Source organism: Dasypus novemcinctus, chromosome 1, assembly GCF_030445035.2.
Source record: "Dasypus novemcinctus isolate mDasNov1 chromosome 1, mDasNov1.1.hap2, whole genome shotgun sequence".
Taxonomy (NCBI): domain Eukaryota; kingdom Metazoa; phylum Chordata; class Mammalia; order Cingulata; family Dasypodidae; genus Dasypus; species Dasypus novemcinctus.
In genome coordinates, this window is record NC_080673.1 from 176,660,049 (window position 1) to 176,673,620 (window position 13,572).

The 13,572-nt window shown below is 35.4% G+C and overlaps 1 protein-coding gene across 7 annotated transcripts in view; it reads right to left on the minus strand.

The window, feature by feature from the left end:
- PCDH7 (protocadherin 7) overlaps window positions 1–13,572 on the minus strand; it is a 440,575-nt gene that overhangs the window by 4,717 nt on the left and 422,286 nt on the right. The gene's annotated exons all lie outside the window — the stretch shown is intronic.

Genomic DNA, 13,572 nt, shown 5'->3' on the forward strand with positions numbered 1-13,572 from the left:
ATTTTGTTTTTCAACATTTAACATAAAATTATTATTTCCAAGTAAATAATTTTCTGTACTTATAAATTATCCCAGAAATGGTGTACTTCTGCCAATTTGATTCCTTCTTGCTTATACATTATTCATGGATGCAAATATGCAAAACCATATATTTAAAATAATTTCTAAGACTCAGAAGTAGAACCTAAATTGACAGCACATTACATCACGTTAAAAAATAAAAGTGCAAAGTACAAGTAGGTTATGGATATGTGCATATAAAAACATAACCACCTAGTCCATCCTACTCCATATACCTCCCCCATGTCAAATGACCTAATATGTGCTATTAGATAATTCCCTGAGTGTTCACATAAAAATATACTTCTGAATGTGTTTGCTGAATGGAAATGTTATGTGCAATGGAATGTGTTAGTCAAATATAGTTAATTTCCTAATCTTTGGATGAAATACCATATACTCCTAAATAAAAGAGTTGCCAGTGGAATGGGAAATATGTTCTAATTCTAAAGAGCTAAGTCATTTCTAGAGAGTTCTTAGGGATCAAGATTAAAGAAAGCATTTAAGAATTACATGTATGTACAATTAAAATCATTGCATGTGTCTGTCTTTGGAGAATGGTTATGTATGACCTCAGCATTAAAAATAAATCTTTGTTTATTCACAGATTTAGTTTTTCTTTGAGAGTAAGAGAGAGAAATGTTGCTCTACCTCAACAGATTCAAGGGACCAACCTCTAAGGTATTATACATTTTATAGTTTATTTTATTGCTGTATAAAAGAACATAATATGACTGTGCTCCAATTTACATACAGTTATCATTTCATTGAAAGGTGTGGGATTAAAGAATGAAAAATTTTAACCACTGAAAATACATCCACAACCACTGCAAACAGTAAGATTCACATACACATAATCCTAGGTGTATTTGGTTAAAAATAGAAGATGGGACTATTTAAATTATTCCCAATATATTTAAATTATAAACTGTTGTGACAATTTGAAGTGCTTTTGCTATCCAAAAAGATAATGTTCTTAAACTAATCTCTTTCTGCCTGTGTGGTATCTTTTGATTGCATTAGATTCCCTTTAGCTGACTTGATTAGGTTGCTTTTGATGGGACTACATCAATGAGGGATTGGCCAGATTGAATCTCTGCCCTTTTGCTGAATCTGATATGAAGGGAGACACACACATAGGAAAAAGGAGCTCTGATCTGCCATTTTTGATCCTGCCATGTGAGAGAGGACTCAAGGATCACTAGCAGCCAAAGCTTAAGACAAAGCCCCCAGAGGCTGGGGCCATGAGTAGCTCAAGGGGGAAGAGACAAGCCCAGGCTGAAGAGAGGAGCTATATGCCTGTTCACTCACAGGTGAACTTGGGAAGAAAGCAGAGCAACTGGGACTAAGAGAGGAGGCCTGGTAAAACACAAGCCCTGTGCCTGGTTGCCCACGGTTTAGCTCTGGGAGACAGTAGATTCTGTAGGGGAAGGCAGGGACCTCAGCAGAGATCGGCAGCCACATTTGCCATGCAGCAGCACCCCAGAATGACCAGTAGCTGACTTTCGTTAGAAATCATCTCTGCTGATGCCTTGATTTGGACATTTCACAGTTTTGGAACTGTAAACTTTTACCTCTCATAAAAAATTTTTATTATAAAAGCGATCCCATTTCTGGTACTTTGCTTTGGCAGCCCCGTGTCAAACTAAGACACTATGCTTTGGTATCCCCCACCTTACTCCCTGTATTTTGACATTTTATTCTTATTTTGGCTATCATTTGCAAAGGGCACTTTATATTTTACCCTGCCAAATCTCCTAAATCAAGGCAGTCCAATAATACATGCCATTTTTCCTTCACTTACGGATAACTGAAATATTATTTGCCAACCTATCAAATTTTGAACCACTGTGGCCTAGAAGTTTTTTGAGGTGTTCAGAGTTCAAAAAAGAAATGCCAGAGTTCTTTACAGGAAAACTAGAATTAATTTTCACTTTCTTAAAGTTACATAAAGTGCAAAGGTAATTATTTAATGCAATATAATATGGCATATGGCACTATTTAACTTCTAAAATCTTTTGATTTTATCATCAAAAGAAAAGGTACTTTCCTATTCATTTTTTTTACACTAAATTCCCTCTGTGTCTAATTTATATTTTAGAAACATTGACAAATTTTTGAGTGACTTTTATAATCTAGTTGGTATAAAAATCTTCTAAATGAGCTAACTGTGAGTATTTTAGGAATATTTTCTATTTTGATGTACTGTGTTTTTTATTTTGAAGCTGACCTATGCAAAGTGTAAGATCAGATCTAGATTTTACTCTAAACAACCCTTTTAATCACCATTTAATTCTTCCAAAGTTTTCTTTTTTCCTTTGATAGTGCCTATTAAGAACATGAGGAAATAATCAGGAATTTACTGAAAAAGGGGGTAAAAGACTCTCTATATGGGCAAAAGACTTGACTAGACATCTTTCCAAAGAAGATATACAAAAGGCCAGAAAGCAACTGAAAAGATATTCAGTATCATTAGCCATCAGGGAATTTACAAATCAAAACCACAAAGGGATACCATTTCATACACATTAGAATGATTGCTATTAAAAATCCAGAAAATAACAAGTGTTGGAAAAGATGTGGAAAAATAGGAACACTCAGTCCCTGCTGGTGGCAATATAAAATGGTGCAGCTGCTGTGGAAGACAGTTTAGCAGTTGCTCAGAAGGCTAAGTCTAGAATTACTATATGACCCATTAATACCACTATTATTTTCCACAAAAGAATTAAAACAGAGACTCCAGCAGATATTTGCACACCAATTTTCATACTAGCATTATTCAAAATTGTCAAAAGATGTAAGTGACCTGAGCATTAATCAACTGATGAATAGATAAATAAAATGTGGTAAATACACACAATGAAATATTACTGAGCCATAAAAAGGAATAAAATCTTGATACATGCAACGATATGAATGAACCCTGAAGACATACATTGAGTGAAATAAACTAGACACAAAAGGACAAATATTGTACTATCTGACTGATTTGAAACAATTAGAATAAGCAAACTTACAGAGTCAAAATCTAGAATATAGGTTACCAGGGAACAGGGTGTCAACAGGGAATGGGAAGTTAAGGCTTAAAATATACAGGGCTCCTACTTGGAATGACGGAAATGTTTTGGTAATGGACAGTGGTGATGGTAGCACAACATTGTGATTATAATTAGCAGCCCTGAAAGGTATATCTGAATATGTTTAAAATGGGAAACGTTAGATTGTATATATGGTAACAAAATTTTAAAAAATCCATGGAACTACACTACACAAACAGTAATCTCTAACATAAACCATGGAATATATTTAATAGTACAATTATAAAAATGTGCTATCATCAATTGTGACAGATGTTACACAGCAAAGAGGGTGTTGGTGATAGGGTAGTAGATGGGAATCCTATATTTTATGCATGATTCTTCTTTAGCCCACAACTTCTCTAATAAAGGGGGAAAAATATAAAAAACTCCATGAATATGGTTGTAAATTCACTGCAGAAGTGACCTAGAATGACATATAAAATCACTTCTCTGGTTTTTCTTACCCATTGTACCTTAAACAGTTTACCACAAAGTCAATGACTTACACAGGTTGCTGCTTTTCAGGAATTAATGTGTTTCTACTTTGAAATTCAGTGCACCTTGTTTTTCCAGTGTTTGAGATGCACTTAGAGACCACTTATAAAGTCCAAAGTCAATTTTAACATTCTACCAACTCTTATCTGTGTTTAACTTGTACACCTGAACTACATATAGTTCATAAAATGTTAGATCTGTATAAATTGACTTAATTTCCAATCTACTATGAATAAAATGCTCTGCCATTCTTTCCCCCTGCCTTTACTTCATAGTCTGGCACATTTCCTGCTAAAATTGATTTCTACTTACAGCTTTAAATGAAAAGCTTCTTGTCTTCTGTGCCATCATTCACATGTGGCAGCCACATCTCTATCCAAGAAGCACAACTTACAGTAAGAATCTCCTGTCATTTCCAAAGTCAAACACTTGATTGGGGACCACAGTGGAAGTTGACAAGCCTAATTGGCTGAGACATGTTGCTGTTTTTATCATCAAATTTAGAATATAATCAAGAAAGGCTATAAGAGATTCATCACGAGCAATCAAAATTTCCAATCTGGATGACTCAAATGAAACCTCCAAAGAAATGCCAATGATTAACTAATGCAATTTGTATTGTGATGCAATTTATTAAGGGAATGTAGGAGGGAAATAGTACTTTTCCATGTTTATCCATTTTATTATCTTGATTATGCTTGCATATATTATAAACATTTGAGAACACAAAAGCTAGATAGGGTCTTAGATAGTCATCAAATACATTTACTTCTGCTTTTCAAAAATGATATACTCTTAAAGTATTCTACTTTTGTGGGATCATCCAGGCAGATCTTCCATACCTTGTCATCCTTCATAGTCTTTTACTTAAGAATGTGTTTAGTAACACTTAAAAACATTTATTCTTTAGTTTAGAACTACTCCCTTAAATTTTAATCTCATAGTGAAGACAGAAAGAATCTAATACCAAATCTTTAGTGGTACTGGATAAATCAATAAAAAAGTAAAACGTTCTATATCAGTGATATTCTCTATATTTCTATATTTTTATATCACTATATATTTCTATACAGTAATATTCTCTTATAAGTATTTTCCACAATAAAGCTAGTTTTTTAAGTGGCTTTTGTTTCTTCTTCCCTACTTAATCATAGCAAACCTTGAAAAACAGAAAGTAGGGGATGGCATTCATCAGATCCTATTCTTGCTTTAGCATTATTTGCAGAGTTCCCCATTTTTACCTAGTTATGCTGTTTACTAGAATCATTGGATCATTTTGGAGAGTTAAAGTTCTTTCTTAGATGTAAAGTTAATTTTGCTCACTAAGGTACACAGTTTAAGCCATCATAACAGCAAGCAGTTTAGAATGATTTACAAATGATGCACTTTCCCATACTTGATTCCTTTGTCTCCTCACTTCAACCAAAGAGCATGGAGGATCAGGGCAATGAGAGGTCCAGCCTATGGGAGACATGAGGCCAAAGAACAAGTGTTTTGGCTTTACTTTGGTGTTTTTCCCATTCCACAATATAGATCCTTCTTAAAATGTAACACCTGAGATATTTAGAAGTCAATTACTATTACCCCAATCCCTGAGAAATAGCTACAGTCCCCAAAGAGGAAAAACAAATATCTGGGTAGCACAGGGAGAGATGGCACGATGTCACAAAATTTTACTACTTAGTGAAAAGAATGGTGCAATTTCCCCAAAATGATAAATTTCCTAAAGTAGGGGAAATTATACACTAATTTAAGAAGTCAGTTTCTCTCAATAAATGGAGTATATCCCTTCTGAGTAAGGATAGCCTGGTGGGTGGTGGGAAAATGCTGCTAGATATTGTCACAATGACCACAACAAGAAGTGACAGACAATACGGCAGAGAGTCATTAGAAATAACAAGGAAAGCACAGATTTTATAGAGGGCATTTAATGTTTCCAGAAGTTGTCCTATACAATTCAGAAGCCTTTATGGGCATCCTTATTATAGGAGAGCACAGTGAAATCGTTCAGATTCTTGAAGTTAGTTCTGCACCAATTAGGATTGTGAATATGCTGAGTTATTGCATTCTGCCAGAATCCTAGACCACTCTGCTTCCAGCCCTTGGCTCAGCCTGAGAAGACAGGAACTTTCTGCTTAATAAGTGAAGTCATGAACTTGTTACATTTAGTTTTAAAACATTTTTGCTGAGTTTGTCTTTGATTTTTTGTTTGCTTGTCTGTTTTAGTGTTTCTTTAGAGCTTAGATACCTACAGCTATACGAACCCTTCGTTTATTTGTTTAATATACAAATTAGTGAATTCACTGACCCCATGAGATAAATGGGTGGTTAGTCAACGTGTAGACTTCTCAGACAAATCCTTTCCTTAAATTGGTTATTCCGAATCAACTGACACATTCTTAACAATACTTGACAAAATTCTGCACATGAAAAATTGCAGTATTTCTCTTTTGTGGAGAAAAACATGTAGGCAGACTTTCTTTTTTTTCTTCATAAGGTATTCATCTTTCTTTTTTTACTTCCTGACTTCCTGAAATACGCTGCCTTGTCCATCAGCACATGCAAAATTTGATACAACTTGCTGGACTATGAAAAGGTTCTTAAAAGGGAAGAATAAGAAAAATGAACGATAAGTGCCAAGTGTTTTCCAATAAATATTTTAGCATTTCTTTTATTTTCATCGTCCAAATGGAAATATCTCTTTTACTTAAAAGATTGAATCAAATGCTTCATTTAAAAATAAGTATGAAAAAAGTATTTATTTTTGCCTGATAGGGCTGTGAGGAAATCATTAAATAAATGTAGGTTAGCCAAAACATTTTTATATGGAACATTATTATAGTAGTAAATAGTACTATGGGGATGAGTTTTAAGAGATATCCACCAGTTTAGGGTTGTCTTTTTTATATAAATAACGGAAAGAACCCTGCCTTCTGCCTGGGCTCCTGGGGGAATTAAGAAGGCTAGAAAGGCAAGCATGTAACAGATCACAGAGGTGGTGAGGAGCGGGCTGGGAAGCGCTGTCTTAGACAAGCAGTTTGTGATCTACTCAATGCCCTCTTTGGGGAAGGAGAAGAAATTTATAGTAACCTAAGTGTGGTTCATGGCCACATAAAAGGGGCTAAGAATTCTAAAGTATGTTCTGATTTATCATAGAATCACCTGATCCGACTGGAATTGAAGGGAATATAAGGACCACCCTTTACTTGAGTTTCATCTGTATCACTCTCCAGTACTTAAGGGACAATAAACTTGGGGAAAGATGAGTAGGTTTGGAGTCCCAACATAACTGAGTGTTATTCTGGACTCAACTCTTTATAAGCTGTATGACTCTGGATACAATCTCTGCGAGCCTCAAGTTCTTCTGTGAGATAGTAATACCTACTGTTTACCCCACAGATAAAAAAATTAATGTTTATAAAGCCCACTGCATAATACCTGGCGCCAGGTAGGTGTTCTATAAATCATCCCTGCAGAGATTTATGGAGGGAGAGATACTTTTTCTCCCTGCAGTCTTCCCTAAAGGAAATGGGTATGGTTTAAGAGCCTAGGCTCTGGAGCCAGGCTCCCTAGATACAAATCCTAACTTTGTCACTTTGTGCTAGTATAGCTTGGGGTATGTTACTTGATTTAAATTTCTTTGTCTGTGTAATGGGATTAAGAGTGAATTAACTTTTTAGAATTATTGTGAGGATTTCATGTGTTAAAGTATTAAAGTACTCAGAATAATACTTGTTACACAGTAAGATCTCAATAAATATCAGCTACTTGAGGTGCCCAGTGTCTTATCCATAATACAGTATACAAAAAAGCTCTCAAATACCAAACTTTTTTCCCATAAATTTACAACATATCTGATCAGAAATAATACAAAAATAGTTTTCATCTTTATCTCACATAATATATATGTGCAGAAAAAAAAGTGTGGCTAATTAAGAATGCTATATCAGATCAATAATGATTTGTAAAATAATACATGTATATGTATGATACTACCTTTCCTAACATATGAATTATTCTGAACTTTAAGATATATATGGCCCAAGGGTTTCTAACCTAGGTTTCAAGAGGTCTACCACCTTCTGCCTTTGCCCTTGGAAACCCTGGCTAACCATCCTTTGAGAAAACCTCTGTCTGGCCTCTGAAAATGAAAGATCATATGCAGTAGTGGCCAGTTGTCCCAGCTGAGTCAACCACGAATTAATTCCCCTTGTAAAGGCAGCCACATCAAGTGAGACAGGCAGAAGTAGCAGAAGACCTAGCTAGCCAACTGATAAAAAAGGAATAACAAATCTTTGTTGTTTGCAGTCACTAAGTTAAGTTTGTTTGTTTGTTGTCTGGGGGGTAGAGTTTGTTGACATAGCAATAGATAACTGAAATAATAATAATTGATTATATTATCTGCAATAAAAAAAAATCACAGCTCCAAACAAGAGGCTTAGATCCGGAAGCAATATATTTTGCTTCTTTCATGCCCCTCCTGGTAGTCCAGTAGGTCCTGGGTCCTAGCTCCCCTCCCGAAAGGAAACAGCCCACAGCCCAGCATGCATGCCCCAGGACACAAGTTAAAATGTAACAAACCTCCCCACAGGAAAACAATGTACAGATGGTATCTTAGTCTGTAATTATTTCCAGGCTGTACACTTCCCACAATAACATCACCGGACGGCATTCTTTGTGCTTCATGTGACCCTAGCAGAAACTGTTAAGAAATGTCTTTGTTCTGAGACCCTATATGTTTGCCCCTCATTTTTGCACCTCTTTGCAGAGCTCTGTGTTTATTGTCCAGTCTGCCACCACCAGAAAATCTCTCCTGTCTATAAGTTCCAATAAATAAAGCTTATGTCTGACACTTTACCAGATGCATTCTTTTGTCTTGCAGTCGCCCCGACCCGTGTCCTCCAGAAACTGGGCTGGAGCACCCCTTTATCACATGTAACAAACTGACCAATATTATTGCATATACAACCCTACAGAATAGGTTTTCAGAGAGATAAGCATATTCAATTAAGTTCAGCAGATGGCTGCTATATAAGGCTTTGCAAATTCTGGTATTTTAATTACAGGATTTCACTGTGTTAAACCTGGGAGTGCCCTACTTTGGCCTGACATGCCAAGACAATTTTAAAATATTTAAACATGTTTGAAAGCATCAGCAAGTCCTTTCTGCACACCTTAGGCTAAACTCAGTAAAACAGCAATGGAATGTATCTCAAGAAGCATTTACTGCCCTGAGGCATAGACCACTGTCATTCTGAATGTGGCATTATCATATACAGTGGAGACTGTGCACAACATATCTCAAGCAGTCTTGCTGAATCAACTTAAACATAAATCTGTTTGGCACATGAAAACTGCACTACAGCAGAAAAATGTATGGTGACTTCTTGGGAATGATCAATTTACACACATCAGAAATGTGGCTTCACTCTGATTTCCCTTTCACTCCTGCAAAATTAGAAGCAGCATTGGTTCTTGTGTGAAATAACAATGGAAGCAGGGGAAAGAATTGCAAGAAGTGAGAAAATGCATTCTTATTGATCAAGATGAGTTATCAAATCCAGAAGCAGATTGTGGACATTTATTTTAAAAGTAGGCAATCAATTATACCACTGAAAATAGACCCAATTCTTGGTTTCTTGGCCATTCTTGTCAAGTTTTCTATTGCAATGCCCATAGCTCTCATGACTTTCTAGTCTCCTGGAGTCTTATTTTGGGAACTATTTCTTCTGGTGTCTTGGACATAAATAATCTAAAAATTATTAATTATCATTTAATATTTATTATTAAAATTATAATATTGTCTCCTTCTACAAATATACATATGTACACACACCTTATTTTGCATAAAACTTCAGTGGGGTTCCATGATCCTATATTAAGAACTTAGTACAGTTCCCATCTCTTGGTGAGTGGGAGAAAGAAGGGCATATTTTAGATTTATTCCCCTTCGAGTTAGAATCAAATGTTAAAAGACAATGAACAATGCAGAACTTATACCTGAAAAATGGAAATTACATTTGGTAAATAAATTGCTATTGAAACAGTGGCAGAAAGAGTTACAAACATTAAATGAATAATGAAGCACATAGTTAGAGGTAAGTAAAATAATTTAGGTTAAATTGTATTTAATATTTTAGGTTAGGCATTTAAATGCCCAACTCTTAAAGACCCCAATACTTTATAGGCTATATATATATAACAAATTGATGCTTGGGGATAGACTGCTGGTCACCAATTTAAAATCTCATTTTCCTTTATAAAATCTATGTCCACAATCACATTGCACCAATGTCTTGAAGTGGCAGCATTTGGTCTTCATTCATTTTATTAAGAATGGAAATGAATGCTTTCCATTGTGAAAGTTATAATACAAAAACAATAATGATCCAGATGAAGTGTGTTTTTATTAAGTCAATAAAATTTTGTTAGCTGGTTTATATTGGTGTTGCTGGAAAGTGTGATATAGGTACTTCTAAAAGATTCCCTAGTGTCAATTTAGAGTCACTTTCCTGAAATAGTCTTCAATCTTCAAAATTTTCCATTATAGGTAAATTTAATCTGGTATTGGATATTTTTACTCATTAGCTGTATAGTGAGATTATAAGTCAAAGTTTCATCATTAGTCATAAGGTTTTAGTACACATAACCTAAAAAAATCTAAATAGTCTCTTCAGGAATGCATGTTTACTCAAAATAGTACGAAGATGTTCTATTAACTGTAAGAATATTGTCTTATGGTTGTCTAATTCTTGAAGGCAATGTCCATTTTATTTCTGTTTCCACACATAACATAACACACAATTCTATACAAGTAAAGATGGTGAAAGAAAATAGACTGACGGATATTATAGTAAAGGATTATTTTAAAGTAAGTTATCTTAAAAAAAAGCACACACAGAAATTTGGTATCAAATATCTAATTACCTAAGCAGGTGCGTTAAACTAATTGAGTATTAATGAATGTATTAAGGAAGAATAGCATTACTAAAGTGGCCACAATGTGTTTTCCTTACATAGAAATTTTCATGATGGTCTAAAATGACAGACAGAAAGTTCAAATTATGTATGAAGTAAACTAAAATGCAATGTGATTATTTTTGCAGAGGATCAAATAATAGCATCTTATATTACCTAAAGTTATATGATTGTAATTTGGGGGAAAAAAGAGCAAAAACAGAAATAAGAACTCATTCATTTTCTATTGATCATCTAACAATATTGGCATTTCTCAGAATATATTTTCAAATGCCATGCCTGGGATGGGCCCTTGCACCATTTCATAAGTCATAGAGAAAAGCATCTAAATGGGTTAGAATTGCTCCTCTAATAACAAGCTATGTTATAATAAATTCCATTAGTCATTGTGATTAGGGTGAAAGACAACGAATTCATCCTCTGTGTTCTTTACTGAAGAAGGTTTCAACCAAATTTGAGTTTTGAGAGTCATTTTGAACTGGTCTTGAGAGATGGGGCTATGAAAGTTGTGGTAGGAGCTGAAAATCGTTCACAGTGAGAGTTTTAAAACAGTTGGAATGGTGGTTCCTTACTCTTTTCAATAAGGTGATCAGTTGAAACTAAAACTGGCAATCATAATTGAAGAGCTTGAGAGTATAGCGCAGGTAAATAAAAGAAAGAAGGAAACGATCTCCAATGACTAACAAACAGGACGCTATGAGCAGCCTCGGGGGGAAAATCAATGAGGCAACACTGGATCATTTTGCTTTATTGATTTTCACCATGCATCAAAATGTTTTCCTTTATTTACTTCCTATTTCTTTTTAGAATAAGAATGTCTCACTGTTGAACACCCTTGGAGTCTGTTAGGGGAGAAGCAAGCTTTGGAGTCTCCCTTACGCTTGCACTATTTATTCCCATACTGCATGGATTCAGAGGCATTCCATTGTTCTGCATTATACTGAGAGAGATGTCTGTGCTAGAAAGAATAATGACCCCACAAATATTGTTTATGTCCTAATTCCTGGAACATGTGTACACGTAGGGTGGCATGGCAAAGGGGAATTAGTACATCAAAGATGGAATTAAGTTTGCTAATAAGCTGTGTTAAAGATAAGGAGACTTGACATACCTGTCTGTTTTCTTTTATTAGTCACTGCCTATGCACTTGAGAGATTCTTGTCCCTCTCTTTGAGAAAGTAGCAAGACTCCCCATGATGGGAGTTTAATATTTTCTTGTTTATTATGTGAGTTTCCACTCACTGAGATAACACCCTATGACACATTCATATTCCATAGAAGCATGCCTCAGAAACACCCTTTCCTAAATATCCCCCCACCTCCAACACCCTGTACCATATTTGTCGAAATATGCCTCACCTGCCATATTTGTCGAAAGAGCATTCCCACCATTGTAGTTTCAACCACAGAATATAAGTCCTCAGAGTTCAACTATTCTATCCTCTGGGTCTCCCCCCAATTCCATGGTTAGTCCAATCCAATTTCCCAACCTGCTCATCCTCACATTCCAGCACCATCAGCCCCACTCACATATCTGCACCACCATCACCACCAACTGCCAAACCACCCCTTTCCACTTTCTCATAATTTTTGCCCATATTGAGCATCAGCTCACCACACTCTGCTCCCTTTCTGTCTCCTGATAACCATCCCCAAATCCCAAGAGTGAGGAATGAACGAACATTAGGGGGGAATACAACAATGGACCAAGTACACTTATTATTATTCTAGGAATGGAAGAACTTGTAACATTGATATAGAGACAGTAGATGAAACATGGGGCAACAGGTATAACATGGAGCATTTAGGGAACATTGGAATTGTTCTATATGATATTGCAATGATGGATACATGACTTTATACATTTTGTCAAAACCTGTAAATTGTGCAGTGCAAAGTATAAACCATAATGTAAACTATAGACCATGCTTCGTAGCAGTGCTTCAATATGTGCTCATCAGTTGTAACAAATGTACCACACTAATGAAAGAAGTTTTTTATGGAAGAAAGTGTGGGATGGGGAGGGGTAGGGTATATGGGTATCCTCTATATTTTCAATGTTGTATCTATATAATCTAAGGTTTCTTTAAAAATAAAGAAAAAAATTTTTCCTAGACCCAATGTAATCCTAAGGGGCCTTGAAATGTAAGTGGGAGATGGAAGAGTTAGTGTCAGTTTAAAGCAATGTGAGAAAGACAGACTCAACTGGCCATTGCTGGCTTTGAAGATGGAAGGGCCAAGGAATGCCACAAGCCAAGGCATGCAGGTGGTCTCTAGAAGCTGGAAAGGGTAAGAAAACTGATTCTCTGCTAGTACCTCCAGAAGGGAATGCTGCCTTGCTTTTACCCCTGCAAGGCCTATTATACATCAGAGTCCTGACCTAAAAACTTGGTTAGAGAATTAATCTGCATGGATTTAAGACATTTGTTACAGACACAATAGAAACCTAAGGTACTCTCCAAACAATTTCTATGATCACAGAAAGTGGTAGGTAGACTTTTCTATTCAAATTTCATCCATCAAAGGAAATAGAAGAGAAACACTGATTTTCATTTCCCATTGAGTGATGTTTACCTCATTTTTTAATAGCTACTTCAGAATTTTCATTTTATACTTTGGAAAATTTCACTTCAACCTAGTAACTAAGTTATTCTTATATGACCAATCAACAATGCCCTATTTATTTTTTGCCCAGGAAAGTACTAAAAACTTACTTTTCTGGATGATAACACTTTCCTTCCTTGATCCCTCAATGATAGTTGCCTCTGAGATTGCTACCAGAGGAACCATTTTAAGCAATTCTTACTTTGAGTAGTCTGATTTCCAAGAAAAGAAAAGAAAATAATAATAACATGGCATGGGTAAGAAGTCTCTCCCTAGTTTAGGACCTTTTAACAGATATTTCAGGATAAATTCTAAACTTTATTTTAGTACAGAAGGCTCTTCAAGATTCAGATCC